We start from the raw sequence: 11,290 nt of genomic DNA on the forward strand, positions 1-11,290 counted from the left end.
CTGCTCAGACGGGCTCAAAACGAGCCTAAATCAGCGTAAAGTTCACATGCTAACGTGTGAAGACATGAAACGTTGTTGTAGATTGCAAGTGTGAACACGCTGATCACCGATCAGCTCTGCTACATTTAGAACATGAACATTTCTACTGCAATGCTTTAAATGTTCAACATGTTTCCCTGTTTCCAGTCTATAGATCCAGTCACACCTTCTACCTTCATCTGTGCAGAGCAGCGCTGAAACCAACCGTCCAATCAATGAGCAGCATCAACCCCTGAACTTCATTCAAACTCTGTTATTGAAGATGTTGTTGTGTGAATAAAATGAGTGAAATGATGTAAATATTCAAACATGTATCTTGCAGTGTCAGGGTTAAATTAAAGCTTTGTGGGCAGGTCAGCCAATGAGGATGGTGGCCCTGAGCGCTGAGCCAAATATGTGAAACGTGTAGCTAGCATCAAAAATCAAAAAGAACTTTTCAAAATAAGAGAAATTTACAGTTTTAACATTTGATCTGTAGACTTTGAACTATTGTAAATACCACAAACACACCATGTAAACATGAACATAGTTGTGCACATGCGAACTCACCCTAAAAAAAATGAAAGATTGTTCCTTGTTAACAATATTGCGTGCAGAGTTGTGGAAAGCTTTTATGCTTCTCCAACCGTTTTTTCAAGTTCAATATTAAATAATATTTATTGTCCTTTTTCTCAATCATTTAGGAGACGCGACTCCAAATATGAGACACAAAAACTCAAATGAGAACAAAAATCAAACAAATGAGAAAAGGACTCAACTTCTTGTGTGTAGAATGAAAACAGAAGGAACACATCAGGTTTCAAACACTTTATAAATTTATTGCACAGTTACATTCAGGGACCTTCTGGCCTCCCAAGAGCTGTCTCTTTCTCTCCTTTTGCGTTTCAGCTCAGCCTCAAACAAAAAGGTGTGAGGGTTGAGCTGTGTGGCAGTCAAAGTGGTACCCTTAAGGAGACAGATGAGGGAGAAAACTAAGGAGAAAACATTCAGGTGGTTTGGTAGATGGCCGGCGTTGGTGTCGCTTGGCAGGTGCCTCGAGACAGAGCCCTAGAGCAGCTTGGCTGAAAGCTCTAGCAGATTGTTACACGGAGAAACCTTTTTAAATACAAGCATCCACACAAGTGTGCACACAGGTGTTCACTGTTCATAGACACAAACCGCACCTTTCCTGGCTGCTACCTCAAAGCACATTGTGCGCTGTTGGTCCTACGTACTGCACAACAACATTCAATATTTAGTATTTACTGTTATTTATACTTAGCTAGATTAATGCGATGGTGTTGTGTTTATTATGCTGCTCTCTTTTTTTTGCTTCTTTTCTCTTTTTTGTCTCAACAGGTGAGCCGGGTGATTTTATTTCTTTTGAAGTGCAACCTGAATATTTGAAACAAACTCAGTTAAAGAAACAAACAAAACAAAACACAGTGCTAAAAAATTAATCAGTTTAATCAGATTAATAAAGGGTTACTGAAGTACAAACTTTTCTTAAGTTGGCGTTATTGTCTTCACAGATGTGGCAGATGTGACATAAAACATGCTGCTCTTTGCGCATATTTAATAATCAGCTCTGCACAGGAACTGAAGGAGAATCCAGCCTGTTGCTTTTACAGAATAATAATAAAAGTACATTAATGGCAGTTCGTTAGTGACTGAACAGCTCTGTGCTTTTCTCCTTATTTCTGTAATCAGAACAAGTAATGTAATTACAAAAAATCCTCTCTGGATTGTTGGATTGTTGGATTTACGGTTTTCGGCATGAAAATGAATCGAGCCTTGACGGTTCTCTCACAGTGAAGCTTTTATAATGATTCTGTGATTAAAAAACACAGTTCAATACAAAAAATGCTGGTTTATTAGTGTAATCACCTCAGAAAGGTTGGTTTGTGAGTTTTGGAGAAAAAGCAACACATCATTCGCATAGAGACTGATTTTCTACTTTCTTGCATTTCATGCCCTTAATTGTTGTAGCCTGTGTTGAGAAATCAGTTTTACCCCGGTTCTTTTATTCGTCAAAACTTCCAGAGACGGCACCAGAACTCAGTAGTCATTTCACAAAACCTTTATTCATCTTCATTTAAGCATGCACTTCTAGAAGGGAAGACAAGGCTGGTGTGTCCCTCTGCAAATCTTCACTCCTTTGTCTGTGAAACACAGTTTTGTAGGGGCGACCCTATCATAAAACCCCCACGGTGTGCTGCAAACTCTGTCTGTGTCTATGTGCACGAGCGCATGAATGCCTACATGTGCGCGTTCCCACGTGTCTATGTGAGTGCTCGTGTGTGACTGTGTACGCATACCTGTGTGTATGTGTGTGCACATGAGTGAGTGTGCGTGTGGATGTGTGTGCGTGACAGTTAAAACACTGTGGGTGTAGGTGACACCCTAGGTCATAAAACCCCATCTCCCTTCCAGACCACAGTTATCCAATTACAAATGTTGAGACCCCCACCCAAACATTCTCTGGGAAATTTCCACTCAGCATTAACTCCTCTCTGTTTTACTTTCACAGTTCAAGTGGGGGAGGGGTCTCCTACAATCTACTCCTAAGTTCACAACACAGTGAGGCCATTATTATATTGAGGGCAGTGTCAGTATCTCTACAATAGTTCTACATTCTATGTTAACACATTTCTAAACTCTAAAATAAGCTAAACATTCCTACACCTGTCAAATTTCTGCTGCTAGTGGTTCAATAACGATTGCAAACAGTGAAGGGGAAAGTGGGCATCCCTGCCTGGTGCCCCTCAGCTGGAGGATGTTTGGTCATTTGTTCTGATACAAGATGTTGGGGAATTATATAATATTTTAACCAGTTAATGAAAGAGGTTCCAAAATCAAATTTGTGGAAATGTGCAAACAAAATTTTTCAGTTAACCCTGTCAAATGCGTTTTCTTCATCTAGAAACAATATTGTGGTTTCAATGTGTTTACTGCATGAGTAGTCTATTAAATTAAGTAATCTACTTGTATCTGTTGCTGAGTGCCTACCTGTTATGAAACCAGTTTGGTCAGGATGAATTAAAAGGGGGGGGGGGGGGGGGGTTATCTTCTCTAATCTTTTTGAGAGAGCTTGCAGATTATTTTGAGGTCTACATCAATAAGGGATACTGGACGATAGCATGAGGGAAATATAGGGTCTTTGCCTGGTTATAGCAGGAGACTAATATTGGCAGAATTCATATTTGGTGATAGTCTGCCATTTTCCTTGATTTCCTGCAACATTCTGTGGAATACAGGTGCCATAATTGTCAAGAATTCTTATTTTAGAATTCTGCTGGAAAGCCGTCTGGACCTGGAGCCTCATTATTGGGCATTCTTATCAGGGCTTCCTGGAGTTCACCTGGTGTCAGTGGCAAATCCAGTGCCATTGCTGTCTAGTGATTTTGGAAGAGTTACATTGTCAAGAAACTGATCAATTTCATTTTTAAATTATTTGTGGTGAATATAACATTTCATAGAAATCCCTTTCATAGAAATGTATTCTTTCAGGGTCATATATTATGTTCCCAGATAAATCTTTAACAGCACATATAGTTGTTGTTGTTGTTTTTTGGGTTTTTTTTGTCACAGTTCTGGGTCATTTTCAGTTTCTTAGATTTTGGTATTTTTCTGTATTATGATTTACATTCTGATTCTTTAAGTTGTGCTGTTTTGATTATTATTATTATTATAGGTTTAGTTCAGTGTCAAGTTTGCGTCTTTGTGATTTGTTTCTTGTTTCCTGTTTTACTTTGAAGGTCCATGTCTTATGTCAGTGTATTCAGTTTTACTTTCCCCTGTCTCGTTAGCACTAATTTCTCCCAGCTGTGTCTCCCTGCTGTTTCCCATTTCCTGATTAGGTCTTTGTGTATATAAGCCCTGTGTTTTCCTTTAGTCTCTGTCAGTTCCAATCCAGTTCTGCCCACCTAGAATGATGCGACCACTACATGGCCCCCGCAGCCCTCGCACCGTCTGATGAGCTTTGGGAGGATATAATTTATTTGGTGAGAAAGTTGTGTAACCTGTGGCTGGATCATCCAGAGGAGGAGTTTCAGTGTGCTGTAGCTAGTGATGGCCAAATGAAGCTTTCTGAAGCACTAAAGCTTGTATTGAAAAACGGTTCATTACTCGAAGCTTTTCAACACAGTCCTCTCTGGTGACATCTGGTGGCCAAAAATATGAAGAGCAGCTTGAATCCACAAAATAAAACCAACTGCTTCATTAAGATTGCTCACTCTACAGAGTGGAATTCTGTCTGATATTGGGCCGCCGTTGTGTTGCTTTGAACCTGTATTTTTTTTTTTTTTTGGTAGTTAAAAAAAAAAGTGGTTTATTTGTTTAATAAATAGTTTTGATCAGTAAACTCTCCTTGTTTAAATATGCACCATGGTGTGGTCTTTCTTTGCTTGTGACTTCTTGATGTTGGAAAATACAATAATTGAAAAATGCCACATTACATATAATATACATGTGATAATGTACAACACATTATGGAGTATGCTTCTGCTGTGAGGTCCTGCCTCCATGCACTTATGCAATTAACCGCTAGACGGGTGTATTTATAAATAATATATTAGGGAAATTTTCCCAGACATATTTTTGACCTGTGGGTACACAGCAAATCCAGCATGTCCAAATTAACACTGTCGGATTTGATTTCAACACTATTAAAGTGTCTATATGGGTCCACACCAGAGAGTGTTAATTTAACTCTTTTTGGAGAGTTGGTACGTTAACTCTGATTTAGTGTTAAACACCAAATCTGTCTGGAGTTGATAATTTAACACTTGGTGTTAAGAGTTTATATATTAACTCTCAAAGAGTATTTTAGTTTAACTACGTAAGAGTTATCTTCTAATTCATTCTAAAAAGCGGGAATTTTACTGTTCTGAACTTCTAGAAATTTATTTTGGAAATAAACATTTACTAAAAAGATGCAATGGTTTTTGAAAAACATTTATTCTGAACTGTGCACCACAATTTCAAAACATTTTCTGAAAGATGTAACAGTGTACATGTTCTCACTTCATTAGAATTTTGTTTATCAAAAGGTCTGACATAGGTGAGCTGGTAAATGCAAATAACAGCATTCTCATCACTTATTTCTTCAATACAATATGCATGTCCTTCATTCATCCCTTTGTGGAACTTCAACGCACTTCTGCTCTCCCCCATATTCCATCTTCACGAGCATATCCTGTGCAGAGATTGAATAAAAATTAGTTGACACTAATTATTGGCACAAATAATCCAGTAAACAATTGCAGCACAGTAAAAAAAAAAAAAAGGAATCCTCTTTGAGCCGTTACTTGTGTAAAGTATTTTCCCAAAAGACAAAGACACAGGCAACAGGTAATACTGAACTAAATGTAAAACCTCAACCTTTTTCATTTTTACCTAAACCGTGTGCACAAAACTCTGGAGGGATCTATGCTAACGTAGAACCCAGTCAGGACGTCTGCTACTGCTGTTTGCTCGTTTTTTTTTTTTTTTTTATGGGCGATCGTTTTCAGGCTTCAAGTAGCACCATTATACCAACATTTCACATTCTACACATTGTTTTAGGTGTATTTGACCAAAAGTTTGACTGAAAATTCACATGCAAGCTTTTTTCATGGCTGTGGTATTTGCCCGCAAACAATACCTTTCAGCTAGCTAAAACAGAATATTATGCTATCACCGAGCAACATGGCTAATGCCTTTCACACAGCTTTGTCTCAACTCCAAAGAGCCACAGAAGTAAAAGCTCATAATAATAATTGAAACAATCTTTGAAAAAATGACTTACCAAGCATGGCAAACAACTCAAATATGTAGAGCAAAATGTTCTGAAACGGCTTCACTTCAGCTTCGATTGGAGCCGTGCTGGGGGCGGAGTCTGTGAATTCACTCTATTGGTGTCATACCCCCTGTAGGAGTTCAGAGTTAAGAGGTCAAGAGTTAATGTTTCCATTGTAACACCTCCAGATTTGACAGAGAAACACTCATTTTTAACACTCGATTTTAACTACTATCATTTTACACCTCAGAGTTACATTAAAAGAATGTGACTCTGCTTAGAGTAAAATTAACTCTACTTTTGCAAGAAGACTATTAACACCAAAACATTTAACACTTTTGAATTTGCTGTGTAGACTTGATTGTGAAATGGAAAGGGAACATGCTTATGAACTTGCAAATTAAAAACATGATGCATTTAACCCCCTGCTGGCCCTGGGACCATTTTTGTACATTGTAGTTTTTCAGTTACAAGCCATTTGCACTGTGTTGAATAGAATATAGCCAAATTCTCTAAAAAAAAGTTTGGCATAATTTCATTTCAAAATTCAAGTCTGACTTCCTTAAATTAGCTTCAGTGGCTAAGCTAACAATACACATCCTCTTAGAGCCTTAGGGGCCGTTTACGGCCCCATTGACTTCCATTATAAACGCTATTTTTCACTGCAGAATTATTACCGTTAATGTCTTGGTGATTACTTATGTTTCCGTTTCGTTTTGCAGGACGGGCCTTAGAGTTGTAATTTTTTTATTTGTCCACCGGGTGGCGCCCTTGCTCCACATTTGACCCCGGGCTGGAAAACAGCGGGCTGCTTAAACAGACCTGCGGGAAATGAAGCCTCATTTCCGGCGTGCAGCAGCGGCTTCGCCCGCTGATCGGGCGGGACCATTTTCGGCCCCTAGGACCGTGAGAGGGTGCTTTTTTTTTTTTAGTCAACAGGAAATGACGTATTTGTTGTCACGTGGTATCGGATGTGTGTGCTGGAAAAAGGGGTCCCCAGTGATCGTGCCCCGGTAATCGTCGCGACTTACCCCGGCAAGATGCACTTATTTCGGCCTAGAGGAGGAGCATTTGCGGCCTGGAGACCATTTTCTGGTCCTGAAAAAAAAAAAAAAAGGCGATCGAAATGAATGTTGGTGCCAATCTTTAGTCCATCTAAAGGCCTAATTATAATAACAATTGAATATTACCTCAAATGGTTTTTTTGGAAAATATTCAAGTTTTATGTTTTTTGGGGCAAAAAAAGCAGTGCGCTCATGTGACGAAACCGGGATATAAAGGGTTAAAATCCGCGAAATGTAATTAAAACTTGACATGAATATTTCAAGGAGAAGTAGGTCTAAAAGATTGGCTAATTTAAAGTGGAATAAAATATTAATATATAAATTTTTTATAGCACTTTTTTGGGCGTGGTCGATTAGGACCGATAGTGTGTGCATTTTATGAAATGCGCTCCTGCAAAAAAAATAAAAGTGGATCGAAATGAATGTTGGTGCCAATCTTTGGTCCATCTAAAGGCCTAATTATAATAACAAACAAATATTACTTCAAATGGTTTTTTTGGAAAATATTTAGTTTTTTTGTTTTTTGGGGCTAAAAAAACAGGGCGCTCATGTAATAAAACTGGGATTTAAAGGGTTAAAACAACGAAAATATAATTAAAACTTCATATGAATATTTCAGGGAGAAGTAGTTTTAAAAGACTGACCAATTTAAAGTGAAAAAAAATATGAATATATAACGTTTTTATAGCACTTTTTGGGGCGTGTACATTTTTGTACACTAGGGCCTTAAAAGGATGCATTTTTAAGGGCCAGCCAGGGTTTGAAGTTGCCCTTCATTTTTATTTAAGAAAATTTGTTCTAGTGTGCGATGGCCAAACCTGTTCCTCTTCGTGGAGATAATTTCTCCTGCCTTGAGGAAAATCCCTTCACATGGCACAGAAGAGGCTGGAGTGCAGAGAAACTGGTAGAGATGCAGTTATACAGTCTACCTGGGCCCCACAAACTATCAGATAAAGAGAATAAATAAATTCAATTGCTGCACATTTGGCAGACTAACATTTTAAGATTAATTAAACAATAAAATATATATTTTGACAACATCACATGTAAAGAGTGAAGTGGAAGTTTTTCTAAAGGTATTTAATGATATTTATATTATGGAAGCAGATTTTTGACATTTTACCTTTTTCCCATTTTCAGATAAAATAAACACGCACAAAACAAAAGCAAACGGCCAGAACACAAAGCTGTAAAACCCACCCGATTGACAAAAATCAACTCAAAATTCTCCCACACAACAGAACCCCCTCTATTCCTCGCTGCACTGCCCAGCATCCTTTGGAGTGTCAAAGCAGCCAGCTGTAGTGAGTGAAAAGTATACTTTTTCTGTTTCTTCAGACTTTGTGACTATTTATTCTGGGCCTATATATATATATATATATATATATATATATATATATATATATATATATATATATATATATATATATTTATTTATTTATTTATTTATTTATTTATTAATTATTTTTTTGTGCAGCAAGTGAGGACAGTGGCTGTCATTAAGATTGCTTTTCCTGAGACTGCTCTCACTCATCTTAGCTCAGTCAGCTGCCCAGTTATCAGCTCGGCCCCCTGCTCAGCCGTCTCATCTCCATCAGAGGTTTATCAATAATTTCATTTAATTCTTGTTTTGTTTTGCGTAGGCTTCTTCTAAGGATTTGATGTGGGGGTTTTTTTTCTAGTTCCTGAATTGTTTTCCTCTTTCTTTTTCTGTGATGAGAAAGAAATTATTTGACCTCTCATCACAGCTTTCCCTGCTTCCCAGAGAACAGATGCTGATGTTCCAGGAGTGTCATTATAGTCTAAATATAGAGTCCACTCCACGCCTGACTCACCAGCCTAACGCGAGCCTTTGCTGCCCTCTGCATGTACTACTGTTTGGCTGGTCACTGCATTCAAGTATCTGCCTTCTCAAGATGCCGACGGTGTGCACAGTGCCAGGCAGGTAATCACAGCTACTTTTCTGGCACTGGGCTGTAATTTGTGGCCTTGTGGCATGCTGGCTAACATGGTTTAACCTGTTGTGTGAATAAATGAAGAAACTATGATTCCCCTTTTAATTATCTGCTACAATATGCCTACCGTTGCAAATCTAGAGGTGACAGGGCTTTCTCCATTGCTGCCATGAGACTCTGGAACAGTCTTTCATCTTTTATAAAATCCTCTTCCTCCTTGGAAATCTTAAAATCAAATCTGATTCCCTACTTATTTTCCAAGGCTTTCGGATCTCTCTGACACCACTTTTATTCTGTTTTAGCTATTCTAGTTTTTTGTCTCATTGGATGATGTACACGTATACACGTATTTTATGGTCACATATTTGTGCTAGTGTGTGTGATTGTGTACACTTTTGTATATGTATGTGCATATTCGCATCTACACATATATTTTTACAAACATATGTTGATGTGTCACAATATTTTCTATAATGTTTTCATCTTATCTATTTTAATTTTTTTTTTTAATTTTTTTTTTTTATTATACCATCCTTCTCTTCAGCGCTTTGGCGGACACTTGACAAAATATGATGTGATTCTAGTTTGATCAAACTCAGGGCATGAGGAAACCCGCCTCCAAATCCTTGCAGTCATGTGACAGACATGGAGAGGTGGACAAGGCCCAAGACATGTCCTCACCCCAACACTCCAGAATAAAATTATTAGGTCATTAGCAATACTACAGTACTTGACTGGATGCTGATGTAGCAATTCAGCCATTTAATTCATGTGTGTTGGACTAGGGAATCAAAAAGTTGACCCTCGAGGAATCGAGCTCAACACAGCTGCTATAACATAAGACTGTAATCGACCAAAGGCGGAATAGTCGAACGCAGATCCACTGAGCTCTCAACACAGACAGCATCGTCAAAAGAAAAGTTGATAAAATAAATTAAAAATTTTGTATTGTTCGATACATGTGCGTACCGAACCGAAAGCACTGTATTCAACGGTTCAATACCGATAAGAGTATTGTTGCACCCCTAGTAGGTAGGTAGAAATTTTTTTTCGAACATGCTAATATAATTGAAATGATGAGGAAAAAACACAATACTTAAAAATCATCAAGTTTTCATGTATATATCTGTCTCCAGAATGTGTGTGCTCGAAAAGGAGCAGGATGAAGTTTATACTTTTCCTGTTCCTACCCCCTTATTTCAAATTTTTATTGCTTACCAATCCATATCCAGAATTCAACATTATTTGATCCATATATGTTTAACTGTGTACAAGTCTAACACATTAAACGTACACAAATAAAACCATTTTCAGCTTTTTTTTTAACACATGAAGAATTCTTATTCGCAACATCCACAAACCTCTCACATCCATTCAACCTAGCCATTAAACCAGTGGTTGTATCTCAAAACAAGGAGCTTCTCAAATTTCTCATCAGAGTCTGTTCCTCTTTGGAGAAAAGATGAGCTTTCCAAGGCTAAACAGTCTTTCTACTGGGGCACTGGATGGAGTAGCTGCATTGTATCTGAGTGAAATATTCTTTATCAGTGTGAATCTATTCAGAGAGTCCATTCCATGTGATCCTGATTTGAAATAATCTATGACTTGAATTAATCTTCAAAGGAAAAAAAGTCAGCACGGACTAGGCCACAGAGGATAAGTTGGCATGTTGGCGTCCTGGTACCTGCTCGCTGGTCTTTGTTAAGGACAATTTTCTGGCACTCTCCCAGCAGACTTGCCTTGGCCTTGTCCTTCCTTTCCTGTGGTTAAAAACACAAGTTCTTACTGTGACAACTGCATGCCTCTGGAAGATTTTCAAGAATTTGCAGGCCACTGCTCAACTCCAGGGACTTAAATATCAATGTCTCCAGTGTGGGTAGGAGTATCCCATAAAAAGTGTTGTCTTCTCCTTGAAGAATGTCCAGGGCCACCTCATGACAGTGCAGGTGTGGACGTAGCGTAAAAGAGTTGTTTACTAAATGTTTGAGGTGTGAAATTAACCGCAATGGAGCAAATTATGGGTGTGTGGCTGAACATGGTGTACAGTCGAGTCTTAATAGCTTACTTACAACTGGGCTCGTCAGGCACTCTTCTTGGCTGAAGTGGTTATTATTATATTTACATGCTTCCAGCTCCCGTTTCTGCTCGGCGACAACTCGTACTTTTCCACTCTCCTTTTTCTCCCTCCCTCGCTCACAGAAACATAACTGGTATAGCAGTCCATTCTCCCTGCAGCACGGACTACACTGCCCATGAGGCTACATTCTTTGGGGCTATGCCTGTAGCATTCTGCCTATTAGCTTAGCACAACAGCAACAACAAAAAGGCGCTCTCTCATGCAGGAAACACACAGTCGCACAGAGAGCGCGTCACCTGTAACCATGGCAACCGTAACGCTGCCGCCTGGAACAACAGGACAAACAAAACCCAAACAGTCCTGACCTGTGACAATATGAAACAGGAAAATACCGCAG

This window comes from Aulonocara sp. 'chitande type north' Nkhata Bay, linkage group LG9, assembly GCF_057382095.1.
Source record: "Aulonocara sp. 'chitande type north' Nkhata Bay isolate Kocher_YH1m ecotype deep benthic linkage group LG9, A_spYH_male_GT1.1, whole genome shotgun sequence".
Taxonomy (NCBI): Eukaryota; Metazoa; Chordata; class Actinopteri; order Cichliformes; family Cichlidae; genus Aulonocara; species Aulonocara sp. 'chitande type north' Nkhata Bay.